Source organism: Mustela nivalis (genome assembly GCF_964662115.1).
Source record: "Mustela nivalis genome assembly, chromosome: 15".
NCBI lineage: Eukaryota > Metazoa > Chordata > Mammalia > Carnivora > Mustelidae > Mustela > Mustela nivalis.
The window spans coordinates 81,114,116-81,133,573 of NC_139034.1; positions in this window are offsets into that span (position 1 = coordinate 81,114,116).

A 19,458-nucleotide genomic window follows, 5' to 3' on the forward strand; every position below is an offset into this window, starting at 1 on the left:
GTTGAACGACATTTGAAATCTAAAGCACTCAGAATATATCAGTGGCCTTTAGAGCCCACGGGAGGTAGGGAGAGAAGGAAGGTGGGCTGGGGGTTACTTTAGAGGAGGGAAGAGATCTAAGAATTTTTTGTTTTGGGATTCTTGTAAGGCTGTCTTCCCATCATTATTTTCAGAAAAATCTACATTTATCATTAATGTTTTGTAGAGTTGTAGCTCTTTATTGAGAAGGCTAGGTAGAAGGAGATTATATAAAGTTGATATGTACAATGTATTATATTATATTATATTATATTATATTATATTATATTATATATTAGAGCCTTAAGATAAACATACACATAGACATGTGCTGAGGTTGCTTTTAGGAAGCCAGCTATATCTCTATCTATAAAAGTGTATGTGTGTCTTTGTACACACACACATCCTCATATATATGTAAATGTAATATTTGAACAGTCTTGAAAATATGAAAAATATTATAATGGAAAAGATAAATATAATCCATAATCCTACCATATAGTATTATCCCTATTAATGTATTAGTTCATTTTATTAATATATGCATTGACAGCTAGTATGGCATATTGGTAAAGAGTATGGAATCTCTAGTCTCAGTTCTATCACTTACAAGCTCTAAGTATTAACTGATATATATTAGTGTTTCCTGTATTTATTTACATTTGTGTACTTATATCAGTGAGTTACTGTTTGTTGAGTGCTCTGTATACCAGGCACTGTCCTAAGCATTTTATACATATTTTATTTAAGCTTCCCAATGACCCTGGGAAGTGAGTGCTATTATTAGCTTTTATTATCATCATTCCACAGATGAGTAAATTGAGCACAGAGAAATTAAGTAAATTGCCAAAGGTCAGATCCACAATATAGAAGAGGTGGAACCCAGGATTTGAACTGAGGCAGCTGTTGACCCCAGAGCTCATACTCATAACCCCCAACAGAAACACACAGATGTAAAAACAAAAAAATATAGAAAACACACATACACCCATACATGCATGTGCAATGCAAGTTGAAGTTATGGCCTAGTGAAGTGGAGAGAGCACTAGTCTAAAATCTGGAGACAACCTCCAGTGTTGGACAGAAGTGCTTTTGTACCAAGAGAACCATTTGTTAAATATTCAGGAATTTTACACGCGGGTTGTCAAATCATTGGTGGTTTGAAATTGGCGATAGTGGGCCATGTTGGACCATGGGTATTGAAAAACCTGACAAATGAGATCTTTGTTTGTTTTGCTTTGTTTTTTGCCAACCTGTTATGCCTACATTTTCAGTCCTGCCACTAACTGCCTGTTGGACGGGATTTCTGGGGAATCATGCAATGGCTCTGAAGCCTGACTTTCTAATCTGTAAGACTGTAATAATGCTTGTCTCTGTTACAAAGTCTATAGTGTCTGGTAAACATTTTATAACATTTTATTCTTTACATGTAACTGTATAAAGAGTAAAGTCCTATGTAATTATTATTTTTTTGACATTAAGTCATTTGTTATGCTAGAAAAGTATAAAGCAAAAGTTTTTAAAAAGCAGTAATTTTCTTAAAAATTGGAATACTAATTCTAGTTGCAATTTTAATGATTCATGGAAAATTATATAACTCTTTTCTCCATTCAGAGAAAAAAAAAATATAATAAAAATACAAAAAGGAAATTTAGAACCACAGAACATGAAACAAAAGTCCTTCTTTTAATTGTAATATGGTTTTTAGTAGTACTTCCTTGACTCATATATAAAAATACATAAGACAAATTCCTGATTTTTCTCTGTGGGATATATGACTGGCGATTTGTAAGACATTTAGAGTATTAGATGTAATTAAACAATATAGCTGTTTTGCTAAGAAGCCAAGACTATCAATACTTTGGAAGATAAGAAAAAATAATGATTATTATTTATGGGGTACTTTTATGTGCCAAGCACCTTGCCACCATTACAGATTTTCTCAAAACTCTCAAACAATCCTACTTGATTACTATTATTATTTTCATTTCACAGTTGAACAAATTGAGTCTTAGATAAAACACCTTATCCAAGGTCACACAACTAGAGCACATGAGGTTTTGTATGTTCATACAGTTTGGAATTTAAGGTTGATAGACAAGAAATTAAAAAAGAAAATATGAAGTAAATGGTAAAATATAGAGAGCACACAAGTAAGATTTGAATAATTCGTGGCCATAAAAAGGACGTTTTCATTCTTACTTTAATAGCTAAAAGGGATATTTTCCATTTTCTAGAAAGGGTAAAACTTTTTAAGGGCTTATAGGTATAATTTATGTCTCAGGAAAATAAAATCTCCTCACTGGAAGTTTTCCAAATTTGAATGTATTATAATTAATAACAATGTTAATGAAATTTTCATGTATCTCTTCACTAAATAATATAATAATGAAGCATCCAAAACTCTGAGGGAAGAATACCATAATTTTTTATCAATTCATTTTTGGAAGAAACAGGTTTCTCTGCTTCACAAAAATCCTTGACATGCTGGCCCACTCTCCATGCTCTAATTCGAGGGTGCAAAACTCAGTATCATTAGTGAAAATATACCTGAACTGATGATTAAAAAAAAAAAAAACAAACTTTCATAATGCTTTCACATGGATTTTCTCACTTAAATCTTGATGTAGAAGCTGTTGAAATTCTTTCTTTTTTTATTCCCCTAGACTGTGTGTCCCCATGACGGCCATCAGTGGTGGTGAGATTGACAGTGGCCATAGGTTGGTTATACATTCTTTTTTTTTTTTTTTAAGATTTTATTTATTTATTTGACAGATGGAGATCACAGAGAAGCAGGCAGAGAGAGAGGGAAGCAGGCTCCCCACTGAGCAGAGAGCCCGATGCGGGGCTTGATCCCAGGACCCTGGGATCATGACCTGAGCTGAAGGCAGAGGCTTTAACCCACTGAGTCACCCAGGCTCCCCTGGTTATACATTCTAGAAAAGGAAGTCTCCCTACTAAAACTAAATCACCAACCCAAAGAGTTTCTTCTTCTTAGCTTTTCTGAAACTAAAGAGTTTTGGGTCAATTAAGTACAAATACCTACTTGATAAGATCAGCACATTCAAAATTGGTATGCATGTTGTTGGAGGCGCCATATTGGCTTATTCACCTAAGGGATTGAGGGCCCTAAATTCAATGCCCACCTCCACCCTGACTGTGTGAATTTGGATATGTGAAAGCTTACTTTTTATTTTGTTTAATTTATGAAGCATTCTTTTAATTTCCGGTTTAGCAAAGTTTATATTAGGGCTCTTCTAGAATCAGTTGTGGACTTTGATCCCTTCAGCACTGCTTTTCTTTTGGTTGTGAATCAAGCTGCTAAAGATGAAGAGAAATGCAATCCTTAGCAACAGAGAAGGAAGATAATATGCTTACTTGGAACTTACTGGAAAAGACCATACTATCAGGCAGGGAAGATTGTCCCACTGGATATCGAAAGCATAATGAGAGTTTAATATGTGCCAGGAAGTGTGCTAACCATGTCACACACGTTATTTCTCTCAACAGCTCCGCGTCCGCGTGATGTGTACTTATGCCTCCCTATTTATGGAGCTCTTAGAAACTAAGTAGCCTACCCTTTTTACAGAAATCATCCATGGCAGAGCTAGATTTCCAATTTATGATTTGTCTTACTCCAAATCGGGGGTTCTTACTTTGGATCTCCAGGTCCTCAAAAATTTGTGGGAAGAATTTAGGGATTGCATGAACTTGGATGGGAAAAAACTGCGTGTTTGTGTTGATTTACCTCTGAATAAAGTTGAACATTTTCTTTAATATGAGTGCTATCATAGGATTATCTATAGGGTCTGTAGACTGTATCACCCACAAAAAAACACAGGTTTTTCTAAGTGCATTTCAATGTAATTTGTTTCCTTTGTACTTCTCAGTATTTTATACTAATTACCTGTATTACCTTTATATTGATATTAAATATTTTTGTTTATTTTATATATGTGTATACTTTATACACTTAAAGCACTGCTATGAAAGTAGTTCACTGGATTTGCCAGAAGGATCCATGGCCAACACCACTGAAGCCCTGTTCTGAACCTTTGCTTCTTATCCATTACAATTTTGTCTTTTTGTTCTTAAGCCATATCTGGATATAGAGCTGGAGAGAGAATTTTAATGATTCACACAACTCAACTTTAGCACTGTTCAGTTTAACAACAGAAAAAGAAAACAGATGAAACATCTAGAATATTTAATGCATCCATTATATCTAAATACATGTGTATCTGCAGAACAGGGAAAGGGATTATGTCTCCTTCTTCCTCCAATAAAATCTCCAGATACCCATGCATTTTTTCAGAGACCAGTGCCAATCACCTGGAAATTATTTCTTTCTTTTACCTCTGGTTTTGGGTTGTGTTCAAATTATTAATGATGCTTAGTTTTGTTGATTTCCGAATATAAACATCCCAGACAGCCTTCCAATCCTGCTGACCTTGTACTTGGTTCTGGACTTTCTCATCTCAGTTGAGTTACCAGTCATAAAGCAAAACCCCAGAAACCAGCCAGCCTTTGCCTAAAGTCACATTACAACTGTTTTCTTGTACTGATAGGTTTATTACTTATGGAAGGGACATCAATGAGTAGTTCATTCACTAAACTCACTAAATGTCAGGCATTGTTTTAGGCACTGGAGGTACAGAGAAGATGCTCCAAAGGAGATTTTGAATAATTTTTCTTTATTTAATAAAGTGCTGGTTTATTGGAAAGATTGATGTATACAAAGAGCACCTGCCTAACTTTGCTTTTTCTCTGTCCCATATCCTCCATAAGTCACAAATGTGTTGGTTTATTATTATTATTGTTTTTATTTTTCTATTTATTTATTTATTTATTTATTTATTTATTTTGCCAATTAACTGGATTTCTGGATAACTCATTCCTGTGCCCAGATTCTGAAACGTTCCCACAGACATCACAGGACTAAGGAAAATCAGAAATTCGAATCCTCCTTGACATTTGCCCAGGAAGATGTCAATATTTTAATATTTCATCGAAGTGACTCCATACTTAGGTTAATAGTTAAATGTCTAAGTCTGCTTCAGTCCCCACTCATCCCATCTGGCTTAACAGAGCATGGACTTGTCTTGTCTCTGAAAAACGTTAACACTGGACAATGAGAGGGCCTCTGTGCCTCTTCTTTTCTTTCCAGTAGACTAAGAGGATTGGAGCCAGGTGTGTGCATCTTTAAAAAGACATCACTGTAGCAGGGTCAAGTGCCAAATTCTGAGAAGGGAAGCACATGAAGACTGGCTGGGGTACTGAAGTCCCAATCTGTCTCTGACTACTCCTGTGACCTTGAGAAAGTCCATGAACATCTCCGGCTCTTAGACCTAATGTTTTAAATGATGATATTGAATTGAGTATGAATTTGAGATGTGTCTTCCAGCTCTACAGTTGTATTTATGTGTCTGAGGCATCACAAAGATAGTAAGGGCTTAAATTTCACTTTTTATTGGTGTTGAGAAGATAAAGCTTCATTTCACAACATCTGTTTCATGGAACATCATTTTTGACATTTACATCATACTTGAAATGTGCAATTTAAAAATTTCCCATTAAAGTAAGAGGATTGATTAATACCAACAAATCAAAATTATGTACTATATGATTTGTATTATAGATCAACATTTTAGTCAAATTAAAAAGAATGTCATGAAAGGATGTTTGCTAAATATTCCACAATATACTTATAGCATACACCTATTTCTAAATACTGTCTTTAAAATAATGATTGTGTTAAATATTAATAGGATTGAAGGCCTTTGTATTGATTCTGTAGTTGGATATAATACAAATTTTTAGACATGTACAATAGCAAATGCTGGATTTTCAGCATAGGTGGGTAATGGATAGATTCTTTCCCACAATTATTTGTTAGAATACTGTGTAAATATCTATCACCAAGATTAGTGAATGGTATTACATAAAACCAAGTGAAAATGGATGGTTTTGATATAAATTAAACACTGAAGCTCCAATTTGTTGACAAGACTGATTTTACTGTAGTCGTTTCTGGAATGTCACTGAGAAAGGTTGTTGGAAAGGCTGTGCATGAACTTTCTGTCTGTGTATTTGCCCAGAGGCCTTGGTGATATAAATCTAAAGAAATAAATGCATGTGTGAGAGTTGTCCTGTCACTCTTGGATAAAGTCTATAAATGGGGTCTGTCGGTAGACAGTAATTCAATTCGAGGTGGCATTATCAGGCAAAAATAACTTTGTATAGCAGGCCGGCGCCTGTGATTTGGGTTTCTTTTCTAACCAAATGTCATTTATGTTCATTATTGTCATGAGTGAGAAATTATACCAAAAGTCTTAAAACACTTTTTTTTTCCAACGTAAAATTTGAACAACCAATACAACAATGATAATTCTAGTCCATTCCTTCCTGGAAGTACCATCAGTTTTCAAAACTTGAATGGATGCTTTTTATAAACTTTACCTTGACTTCTCTTTTTCCACCTCCAGCAGACTTGAAATGCCCCAACACTTGGTCTGGGGAGAAAAGCAAAATGAGGGTAAGAGGTCTACTTCAGCAGATGTTATTAACTCAGCTTGTAAGTGCACTTTGAGAGCCTGCCGGAAGGGGGTTTTCTAGCTGCTAACTTCTGTCTAACCTGGTGGCTCTTAAAACTGTAAACAGCGTAGATAAATTCCAAAGGTCTAAACTTGATAGCTTTTTGCCTGCATATTGAAAAGAGATGAATCTCAGGGACATGTATGCTTGCCCTCCAAGTTCATGTGAGGTCAAGGACCAACATGTTTAAAGAAGTCTTTTATTTCAGGAGATTTAGATTGAAATGATATCAGAGGTCCAAGACTAAAAATCAACCTCACTAAAGTTATGTCAATGCATTTTCCTGGAGAAAGTCTGAATCTGCTTGAATATTTTCAGGCCTTCTCCTCAACACGGGCATTTGGTTTACAGGTTGCTATAACCAGTACAAGGTCAGTCCAGTTTATATCCCTTTCCCTTAATTTCCCTAAAAAATTAGTTAGTTCTCGTCTTTATGATGAGAAAGGGTCAAAAGTGGGCATTTCCACTTTGGAATTCCTTTTCCAGCTGTCAGGGGTTTGTGGGCTTAATGACAATGCTCTTTCATCGCAGTAGATATACAGCGTGTCTGCCAAATCAGAAGAGACATAAGCCTGCTCCAAAAATGTTTTTGAAAATTGCTACGGAATGTGTGCTGGTGGCCTGTGGCAAAAAAGATGAAGGCGGAGCATGAGTGTGGCTGGCTGGTCTGAAGTGTGAGCCTGCCAGTTGAATTGTTAGCCTGCTTTCATGGTAACCCATTTGCTTATTTATTCAGTAAGCACTTCCATCCTGGCGCCACGGGGGCCACTCTCCATGCCCCGGAAGCTTGCAGCTTTGGTGCATACATACTCATATACCAATACACAACGGTCAGATGTCTGTCTGGCCCCAAGACAGGGCCAAGCCCAAGCAGAGGAGCGGACATAGAGAAATCTGTCTTCCTAACAAAGGACAATTTGCAATAGACAACCACCCAAGAAGAAAAAAACAAAATCAGCTTGACTGATTGCTGTCAGATCAAAGAAATCACACTTGTTATTTTTTATGACCTTTGTTCCTAATATTGTGGTCTCTGAAAAAGACATAGCACAGCATAACACTGTTAAAAAACGGGAGGACAGAGAGCCAGAGAGTCAGAATTCAGGTTAGAAACGTGTTCTATACTTTCAGCATTTTAAGTTAAAAATGTGCGTCACAAAGGTAAGTCACATTTAACTGTTTACATCTACTTTATTAAATACTGAGACAAAGGTACTGAGTGTAAATATTGAATTCTATGTTCAATGCCCTTGACCTAGTGAACCTTGATACCTTTCCCTAAGAGTTGTCTCATTCTTGGGTGTAGGTTTTAAAATGTAGAAATACTTGACACATTTTTAAAAACAGATTCTTTACATAATAGTTTATTAAAAAGATGGACTTTTTTGTTAAAAAAATTCAATGGCAGACACTTCTCCAATGAAGACATACAAATGGCTATCAGACACATGAAAAAATGTTCGTCATCACTAGCCCTCAGGAGATTCAAATTAAAACCACATTGAGATATCACCTTACATCAGTTAGAATGGCCAAAATTAGCAAGACAGGAAATAACATGTGTTGGAGGGGATGTGGAGAAAGGGGAACCCTCTTCCACTGTTGGTGGGAATGCAAGTTGGTGCATCCTCTATGGAGAACAGTGTGGAGATTCCTCAAGAAATTAAAAATAGAACTTCCCTATGACCCTGCCATTGCATTCCTGGGTATTTACCCCAAAGATACAGATGTAGTGAAAAGAAGAGCCATCTGTACTCCAATGTTTATAGCAGCAATGGTCACGGTCGGAAAGAACCAAGATGCCTTTCAACGGACGAATGGATAAGGAAGATGTGGTCCATATACACTAAGGAATAGTATGCCTCCATCAGAAAGGATGAATACCCAACTTTTGTAGCAACATGGATGGGATTAGAAGAGATTATGCTGAGTGAAATAAGTCAAGCAGAGAGAGTCAACTATCATATGGTTTCACTTATTTGTGGAGCATAACAAATAGCATGGAGGACATGGGGAGATAGGAGAAGGGAGTTGGGGGAAATTGAAAGGGGAGGTGAACCATGAGAAACTATGGACTCTGAAAAACAATCTGAGGGTTTTGAAGGGGCGGGGGGTGGGAGGTGGGGGTACCAGGTGGTGGGTATTATAAAGGGCACGGATTGCATGGAGCACTGGGTATGGTGCAAAAATAATGAATACTGTTATGTTGAAAAAAAAAAAACTAAATAAAAAAAAATAATAGTAGAACTAGAAAAGAAAAATTCACCCAATGGGCTTTCCTGTGTCCCATATGTAACACTGGTTCCAAATTTTTGAAAAGGGTTACTTGCACATGAGGTCATCGAAGAATATGTTATTTCCATAATTACTATTATTAGCTAACAAGTTCAATCACAAAATGATGTTTTCCACAGCACAGCAGGTTCAAATGGCAAGCATATACAATGTGGCCACTTTTGATGGTACTACAGGTAAGCCATTCATATTTAACTGGTTCGTCAACATCTATGTAGTAAGTCATATTTGTATTCAATGTCTGCCTTTGATTTTCACTCAGATGTGAAGGAACATGAGCTGAGAAAGCTTTGTTGGTTGCTCTCACATGCTGATCTTTTAGACATCTCCATGACTGGGACACCACGTGAAATGTCAATGAGTTCTGAAAAGGATTCTCATCAAACAAGTCAATGACAAAACAACTCCAGGTGCTGTCAGCCTTGTAAAGCAGGTGACTAGCACATCAAGGAATGGCTGCTGAGGACAGGTGACCCTACAGATGTGACCTGTATGAGCTACAGTGCCTGTCATTTCCCAGATCTCCATTAGGACTGTGTTTTCCAGCTCTCATGGTCATATGAGTTGCCTGGGCACCTTATCAACATGCAGATTTTGAATCAATATGTCTGGGAAGAGCCTGATGTCCTGCACTTCTAACAAATTCCCAAGTGATGCTGACACTGTTGGTTCATGAATTGCACTTGGAGAGGCAAGGTGTGAGAGTGCTACATAGGAATTTTTGGTGGGAGAGATTCGGTGGCAGGGTGACTATGTTCATTCACCATCTCTTCACCAAGAAGAGAACCAATGGAGGGGGCATACAACCTACAGTTCGTAGGATTTCTCTCCTTTCTTTCTAAATCGCAATTTCCATTTTAGTTTATTCCTATGATGATAAGAAAAGCAGATGATAAAGAAAAAAGATCATTCAAAAGTTACTCATCTTCCTGGTAGCACAAAAGTTGGACACTTAATTTTCACTCAAATGTCCATTTTTTACAAAAGTGTCCTTTTTCAACAAAGTGATTACCTTTAATTTGAATGCAGATTTGCAGGAAAACATTCAGGAAATGCTATGTCAAAAGTGATTAGTTAATGGAGTTCTCTGCATTCATCATTCCTAATCCATAAGAAGGGATTATGATCCTCTTTGTCCTGCTTTTGTTTTATTCCATTTACAATTTCCCAGTGGGTCCCATGGAGCGCAAGGAGTTTTACTTATGTATGTACTGTGGTCATGTAACAGAAGAGAATTAAGTGGGCCACACAGCAATCAGCAGATCTGTGACCTTGGTCTCGTTAACACAATGCTCTGCTCCACTTCGCTAAGGACCCAGGCATTTGTAGCTGCCTAAGCTAAGGGAGATGGATGTCTCTTCTTTCTTTCTCCAGTTACTGAAGATGTTTCAAATGGTCCCACTAGACTATTGTGATGCATTCGCTTAGAGTATCTGCCAGGTTAGCCCAGACCTTGCGATTTATTGGTGCATCCTGTCAAACTACAGGCGCACACTGGTAAATCAAAAGGGCTTTTTGGACTCTATCCCCAGTAAGCTAGGTAATTGGGAATTGAAATCTTGGGAGAGTCATCGTATGGCCCAGATACATCTTGGTAAAATGTAAACAGTTGTGCCTCATGCTCTATATACTGACAACCCCGGTTAAATCATTAAAAAAAAAAAAAAAAGAATATGGCCAAAGGATCCCTTTCTCACTACCAAATCATTCATGTGCAGCAGGACTGAAAAGATGTTTGCCAGAGGAAGTCATGTCACAGTTAATCTAGTAGAACTGTGTAGAGAATGTGGACGAAAACCTTGTTCTTGGAGGTACTGCAATTGCAAGGATATCCACTGGAGTTTGAGTAAGGAGGGTGATTTATCTCCTGACCAATAGCTTTGGATGCAGGGATTCCTAGGTTCACCTTCTGCATGGCAATTCTTGCCAGAGTATATTTTTGACACTCTGTGCCAGAGATTTCATTAAAAATGAGTGCTTTATTCTCTTAGTTATTTTCTCCCTCATGCCGGGCTTTCCTAGTTTATCAGCTAGAACTGAGCATTTGCTAATTATTATTATTATTATTTTGTGGAACTCATGTTTTTAAAAAAAGCATCAAATTGAACATTCAAAATGTCATTATGTACATGTGGTATTATTTTATGAAGAACAGACTTCTAAAATGCAGTAAATAGTCTTGATTAAAATGGAAAACTTTTAAATAATCATGGAGTATAAAGTCAAATGGAATAAGTCTGAAGTAATGCAAGTCAACCAAAGCAGCTTTAATGCTGCTTTTCTCATTTCCCTCTGCTTCATCCCCTGAAGAGCATAAAATTCTTAGGAGTGTCTTAGTGGTGTGTTGAATGGCCCTCTGAGAATACCTGAGCCCTTTGCTCCAGTATAACTAGTTTAATCGGTGTTTACACTGTTGACATTCTCTCGCCCATGCCTTTGCTCAGGCCATTCTCCCTTTGAGAAAGGCACCATCTCTTTCTCTAAGAGTTTCTCAACCACAACACTACGATATTCCATGCTGGGTAATTCTCTGGTGTGGGTGGCTATCCTGTATACTGTAGTATGTCAAACAGCATCCCTGGGCTGTCAGTAGAACCTTCTCCTTGTAAATAATAAAATATCTCCAGACATCTCCAGAAGTCCCCTAGTGGGCCACGTTTCTAGTAGTTGAGAACCACTGCTCTAAGTCCTTGTTATCCCTCAAGCTAAATGTCCCTTGTACTATGAAACCTCTCTTGATCATTCATATTGTTCTATGATGAATTTTCCATGAAAATTCCATTATGCATGAAATCCAGTTGCCCAAACAGTATACATCCACGTGAACAATAAAAGCCACAGAAAATAAGGTAGTTGCGGGCTGCATTTGTTTCTTTCCTGGGACTCCTCTCCTTTTGAGAGACAACCACTTTTAAAGCAGGGTCCTTCCCAGACGGAAGGCATCTGAGGGCTAAAAAAAATACTACCTCATGGTTTTAATTTGCTTCCCTTTCCTTGTTATTAAGTTCGAACATGTCTTCCTATGTTCTATGGCCATTTGATTTTTTTCTTTTTGTATTGCTTTTGCCCACTTTTCCAATTTATTATTTTTTTGTATTGCTTTGGATTGAAATCCATATTTGCGTTATAGCTATAGGTCACTTGCTTGATATATATATATATATATATATATATATATATATATATATATATTCTCAATCAAAATGTTCTCCCAGGCTGTGTAATTATATGTGTTGTTGCATATTAAATTTTTACATAGCTCAAAATGTCACACTTTATGGCTATTGGGTTGTATACCTTATTTATAAAGTCTATCAGTACTCAGATATATCAAAAAATTACTCCATTTTCCCTCATGCTTTTATACTTTTTTCCTCAATTAACTTATAGTGAAAAACAAGGATTTAACTTCTTCCCCTTCTATCCCAAATTAATAGTTCCATTAGTCAGTTCAAGTTTAAGCTGCAGTAACAAAGAACCCCACATGTCAGTGGCTTATAACGTCTCAGTTTAGCTAAGACTCTGCTCCATGTCTTTTTTTATTCTAGGTCCTGAAGGATCAGGCTTTATCTGTGATGTGCCAAAGAAAAGAAAGAGAGGTGAGAGAATTATACCTTGACTATTAAAGCTTCTCCTCTGCTGTGGCCCAATCATGTCCAGTCACCTTTCTTAGACAATGCAAATGATCTGATCAACACTGATAACCATGAGTGAGAAGTATTATCTTTTTTCAGAGATAGGCCTGATGGAAATGAGTCCAATGAGAAAGGGGTAGTGAATGAATATCTCAATAATGAAATCTATCAAAAAAATCAATTTTGCTAAAACCATTAATGGAATATTTCCTTTACTTTCTATTGTTTTGCTGTATCACTCACCTGGAACTAGCATACATCATTTTCTACTATTTTTATTCATCGTTTTATAAATTTATTCTTTCTTCCCAACTAAAAACATTCCTTGAGACTAGGGATTGTCTCCTTTAAGTGTATTACACTTAGCTATTGATGGAATTATTTGCAATGTTAGAGATGGCCCCAATATTCATTATTAAGACAATGGGTTGGTAAATACTGAAGAGCATAAGTAACTCAACTTGTAACGTAGGTGGCTTACATGTATGCCCTTTTCCTTCTACAAAATGATATTTGAAAACTGAAAATCTCGTGTTTGGCAAAACTGTGCCCTAACATTAACAGCCCTAATGGGAAAAATAGGGTTGGGGCAAGTCACTCCAAACTTATGAACTACACTATGAAAATACTGAAAAGAACAATAATTATTCTAATGGATGCATTAACAGTTAAAAACATCAAATTCCTAATGCACAAAAAATACCGAGGCACATAGAAAGGGTTATCACCATAATTTGAATGTAGCATGCGGAAGGGAGTGTAAAGAAGTGTTCAGCCTGCTGTATTTGGAGAAAATAGCAAAAAGCACAAAAGACTGAAGAGAAGCACATATAAAGCCTTCCAAGTGGGTAGGTGGTCAAGGTAGACAAGAGGATGTGGACTAAGCAGGCGTTGAGAATACCACTGCCGTCCGCCCTGCTTGCACCATTCAGCTAGGTTTTTGTTCTTTGTGATCAGAGGCTCTTTATTAGTGTTTGTAAACATTCTAAAGCTGGGAAAATAGCTTGTGAAGCAGTGTAACTTTGTAATCCTACATCATTCTCCTCTTTACCGTTTGTACATAAGCTAATTTGCATTATACTGACAGACTGTACATTCAACAACATGCATGGATTTTTAAAACCTAATGCTGAGATGAAAAGAGAGGAAACAGTGGGGGATTTATTGCAAATACTCCTTATGTAAATCAACAACACAAACAGAGGACTATGGTTTTACAAGGATACACACATATTTAAGGATCTATTTCAAACACATTGCAGGAGGTAGGTATCTGTTGGGAGGGGTAGAATTCAGCTGAGCACAAAGAGGAGGAAAAGAAAACAAAGTGAAACGCCAGAGGAACTCTGTAACCATTGATGAACATGGCATACTGTGTTCTAGGGAATGTAATTAGCTCAGCCACTCGTCTGAGAATACCACCACCACAATATGTCTCTGGTTAATGTAAAGTGTTGAGGAAGGTAGGTGATGTATGGTTTGGCTAAAGCACTCGGGTCCTGCTTGTGTTGTACTTATCACTACTAGGAGTTTTCTAGACCATTCAAATCAGTTTAAGATTTCATGGTCTCTCTCCCCTGTGCTAAACTCTTCACTAGAAATTCCACTTAAAGGCTTTAAAATTAAGGGGTAGGTGATTCCGGGATGCAGTTTCCTTCAGTGTGGGATTCTGGGCCCAGAGCTGGTGTGTGGTCTTGGAGATCAAGGTCAACCAGAGAGGCACTTCCTGAGTTCTTCTTGGGTCTGAAGTGCCCTTTTCTTGGAGGTTTGTGTGACAGCCAGTCATATAGATCTGGCCCGTCCTCTGGGTGATGTCTTACACTTAGCAACGCCAGGATCATTGAACAGCTATAATGCCTTCCCTAAATTTCCGGTCCCCTCAAGTATTTGGCTTTGGGGATTTTCAGCGACCAGAGAGGGAGGATTACTGGTACCAAAGGAACCGTTACTGTAGGCTTGGAGGCCACCTGCCTCTCCCACAGCCCTTGGGCTCCTGTTTATTGTTGGGTTTCTTCGGCGTCTCTTCTCCTTTACCTTCCAACCTCTCCTTCCTTCAGGCCACAGGTCCCTTAGGTTTTCTTTGTCCTGAAAAGCTTTCCCCTTACTCTGCTTCCCTATTCAAGCAATAGCTCATTCTTCCCACTCCTCATGATGAATCTTTTGGAAGGATGGTCTCCTTACCAGAATGTAAGCAAAAAGGTGCTTATTTTGTCCATTGCAACATCCCCAGTGTCTTGAAATGTGTTTGGCATGTAATAGGTGGTTAATAAATATCCAAGGATCAGCTGAATGAATACATGAATTAACAAAGTAACTTCTGCTTTCCTTGTCCAGCATGTTACACTCAAACTCCCCCCACTAAACACGTTGAAACTGCCTTATTTAGTAACACTGACTTTCTATATTGTACTAACACTGTTCTTGATTTTTTCCCCTAAAACACAATAGTGTTTGACTTAACTATTTCCTTCCTATTTCTTAAAAACCCACTTTTCCTTTGGCTTCCAGAACCTCAGCCTATCCTGATTCTCTTATTAGGATTCTGATTTTTTTTTTTTTTTAACCCTGTTTTGTATCTTCTTCTTTTGCTAATAAATGTTAGCGGTCCCTTCCCTTTTCTTCTGTTCTTCAGGTTTTGACTTTGGTGGTGCTTCATAAATAAACAATTGCAGCCTCTCTTTGGAATGACAGACTTAGGCTTCCAGAAATCACAAGGCATTCCTTTTCTCGAATGTGTCACACCTACTATGGAATTAACATTTGAAAAATTATACTAAGTTCTCCAACTAAATTAGTTGCCCTTTCTCCTGAATTCTCCATTGATGATCTCACCATACCTCCCTTCTCCCAAGCTGGAGATGCTGGTCTTTGCCAGCTCCTTCCCTTCTGCCATCCATGTCCTTTCATTGGTCTTCAAGACCTAGCCTTTGGGGCAAAGAAATGCTCTGCAGGCCTGGACTCTACTCTCCATTCCCTTGTTGCCATCTTTGTATCATGTTTCAACATTTTGCATCCAAATGATCTTTTCTCTATTCTATCGCTAAAATTGTATCTTGAAAAATGCCAATAAAATCTATCACAAATTTCATTTTCTTTAGATTGTCTCTATTATAAAGTTTCAAGTAGGGGTGCCTGGGTGGCTCAGTTGGTTAGTCATGGTCCAGGGGTCCTGGAGGGACCGGGTCAGCAGGGAGACTGATTCTTCCTTCCCCCACCCCCCTTGCTTGTGCTCCCTCTCACTATCTCTCTCTGTCTCAAACAAATAAATAAAATCTTAAAAAAAAAAAAAAAGTTTCAACTAGCTATACAGAGGACCTAAAATTTTGGGGCCATTCTCATTCTCTAAACTAATTTCCCGTCTTTTTCTTAGTTCCTTTTTATTTTTATACCATCTTCCACCCTCCTTCTGATTAGAATTCTTCATTGGCTCAAGTCCTTAATCAAGAAGAGTCTCTTCTGCCACAGACCTAAAGGTATAAGAGTATCCCTTAAGAGAAGGGGTTTTACCTTCATTTTTCTTCTTATTTCAATGTTCACCTCTGAGAAGAAGGGCCTGGCATTTTTTTTTATTAATTCAGTTTTCTTATAACCTGTCATGCAAATATGAGGTATTTACCCATTTATCTGTCCGTTCATTCACCCATCCCTATTATAAATCCTGTGTGGTTTAATGCTTACTGGAGAAATTCAAATGTGTAAAGTATGAAATTTTATCCTTCATCAAAGGCTAAAAAATCATATCCAGAAGATTTTAAATTCAATGTTTACTAAAATGTTACTTTTTAGAAGAATTGTTTCAACCTAAGTCAATTTTTTTTTAGTGCATGTATATGACCTCTGCTCATGTTGTGTCCATGGGAATTCTCATGGAGCTTTAAATGCCCAATGGGCATTTCAGAAGTGCATATATGTTTGCCAACTAAGATGTCACAGTAGAATCATGTTGACAGTGTTTAGTGCATTTAAAGACACAAAATCCATAAAATGGAAACGTTACTCACACTGTATCTCTGTACTTTGACACGTAGCAGACACCCTGTCCTGATGGTTTTACCCCTTCTCTTGAAAGTTTTACATTCATTCATTTAAAGAATGAGACAGGAAACTGATTTACAAACCTCCCATGAGGGTTTTCTATCTTAACGCTTCTAGGTATCATTGTCTAATCAATAAAGCTGGAAACGTTGATTTTAAAAGTGGAATTTTGATTAGGTTCTTACATCTCATGTGTTTTATGGTACCAATTTTCCTGAGGTAGACTTAAGCTTAGAGTGCTCACAGAAGCCAAAAGTAAATTGATTTGTAAGAAAAACATAACCAATATTAATATTTGAGTAGGTAGCTGAAATAAAATGGTAAACAGGGCTTCTTTTTGAGTGATAGGCATCTCAAAACATGGGCATTTGATTTATAGCTTTTTATATTTGTTAAATTGGCTGAAAGAAATATCCTCCTTTTTGTAAAGTAAGAGAGAAAATACAGTTAACCTTTTTTAAGAAGGAAATGAGTGAAATAGAGAAGTTTACTTCTTTTTTTAAAGCAGAAATTGGAAAAACAGTTAAATGGCTTTGAGACAAAATCACAACGTTGATCTCAGAGAAGGGTAATCCTTTTCAGTAGCTCTTCCTTTACTGTTTGGGTTTCTGTTCCTCTCTGAACATTGCCTCAAAGCCCTATCTGCAGTTTTCTAATTCTGCTTTGAAGGAATGGGGGAAATCTTCCCCGGGCATTTGTATCTTCCTTGGAGCAGTCTCCTGGAATTGTCTACATCCATGGTTGCCCAACAGTGAAGGAATAGGGATTCATGGGGAAGGCTTTGATGAGTTGCCACCCATTCACCCAAACTCAGAAACATCCAGTCCAAACCATGTGTAGCCAGCATGGCGCTGCTGCTAATTACTCCTATTACCTTAATAACCGGAGAACCCTGGAATAATACATTTTTAGTTATGAACTAAAAATGGCAATCTATTGGCTTTGATGCTGTCAAAGTGAAATCTGCATTACTGAAACTCTGTGAGCCAGAAGATTAATTATATTTGTACAACCTTTTTTCTTAACCAATCACTAACAAATTATAAAAGTACATGGAGTCTTATTTGGGAAATAATTTTAGGCTATTATCTGAAATGGAGTGGTGCTAATTTTGTTGGTCCAGTCAATGTGCTGATTGCTACACTTCTTAATTCTACTTTATCTCTCAGAGATGGAATCATATTAAAATCCTTTGAAAATAAAACCGCACATTGTTTAACTGTTAGATTAACTTTCACCGAGTCAATGAGATTCCTAATGAATAAATCCATTGCATTATATTTGATTTGACTTTATAAAAACAATATCAGAGTTAATTGACAATATAATGAAGGGTTTGCAAGAACTACCTTAGAGGTTTTATTTCCTTGTCTTTCTCTTTGTTTCAGAATGAGAATGTGGCTCAGTTTCTGCATAATCTTTGGTTGAGGCTCCCAATCAAGGTGTTGGGCCAGAACTGGGCAGCCCCTGGCTATTAAGGAGTAGATTCTTTTTTGGGCAACTCGCCAAACTCACTGTAGTGGTATCAATTGTAGGTATATTATTGTATTCATTTTACTAAAGGGCACGTCACTTTTTTTCCTTCAGGAATTTTTAGCAAGTGGTTAAAAATAACCTTTAAGAAAGGTTATATTACTGCTGAGGCCTAGCCAAACCTTTTGGATGGAAATCTGCATCCATCATACTCAGATCTGTCAAAGGAAGTCTAGTGAGTAGTTCAGTAGACACAAGGTTGAATTCAAATGTCACTGCGCCATGTTTTGTAAAAAAGTGGCTGGCCGAGATGACCTTTGCGTGCCAACATTCCGTTTTGTAGTTTGAAAGGTAGGAAAAAGTAGTCTACAAAATTATGCAGTATTAGGACCCAATCTACCTTGAAAGCAAAGAAAGATTCAAATTTTAATTCTAAAATTGTCAGCTTTGGCTGAGAATGAACATGAATTTAATCACCTCTTACATTTTCACTCAATCTTAACCGGAAACATTCTTTTAGGAATGAATAATGTGCACTGTTGGTCATGAAGGTGAGTTTAGCAATTATAGAAAAAGCTGTTTAAGTAATTTTTCACTGAAGCCCTTGGTTCTTTAAAATATATTGCATCTTCTATAATTATGAACTGTGGCTACTCACCTCTCCAAAGCTAACACCACGTCCTAGAGAATATCACAAAACAAAGTTAATAGCCATCAAACTAGTGATAATGAAGAGCATGCATTATAAAGAATTTAAATAAAAATTACTTGAAGACTATCTGTTGCACTTCGATGTAGCTGCAGAAAATGCAGGAAAGACCTGAAGCCATGGGAAAAATGGTAGAGTTCTATTCAAGGAGAATTTATGATTCTTGTTGTGTGCATAGCTATTTACAGGTAGACTGTAAATGTGTGAACTACAAAGACAAGTGATTCCTTTGGTGACGTTCTAACTACATAAGTCCAAGATTTTTTGAAATAGGTGCCCAGAGACAATGGTGGTTGTCACTCCATTCAGCTTTTAGAAACTCCAATGGGATTTAGGGAAACAAGTCTTGGATTGCTTTGCTCCTATCTTTATTTGTTCCCTTTCTCTATATCACTTTCAGAACATATTTTTGGGACATATGGGGTAGTAGATACTTCCTAATTTTAGAGAGAAAGACATTGCCCCCATGACTATCTTACTGTGCTTTGGGTGACACCCTGCATGGTGAGACCAAGAATAGAACACTCCCATGTTCTGCCAAGACTGTCCTATGCATTATCTCTTCTTCTTCTTCTTCTCCTACACCTTCTTTCTGGGTACTTTCATCCACTCTCTTGGTTTAAACTAGCCCCTCTATGCTTATGATTCTCAAGAATGTACCTTCAGTCATGCCTGTCTTCTGTCTAAAGACAAAAATCC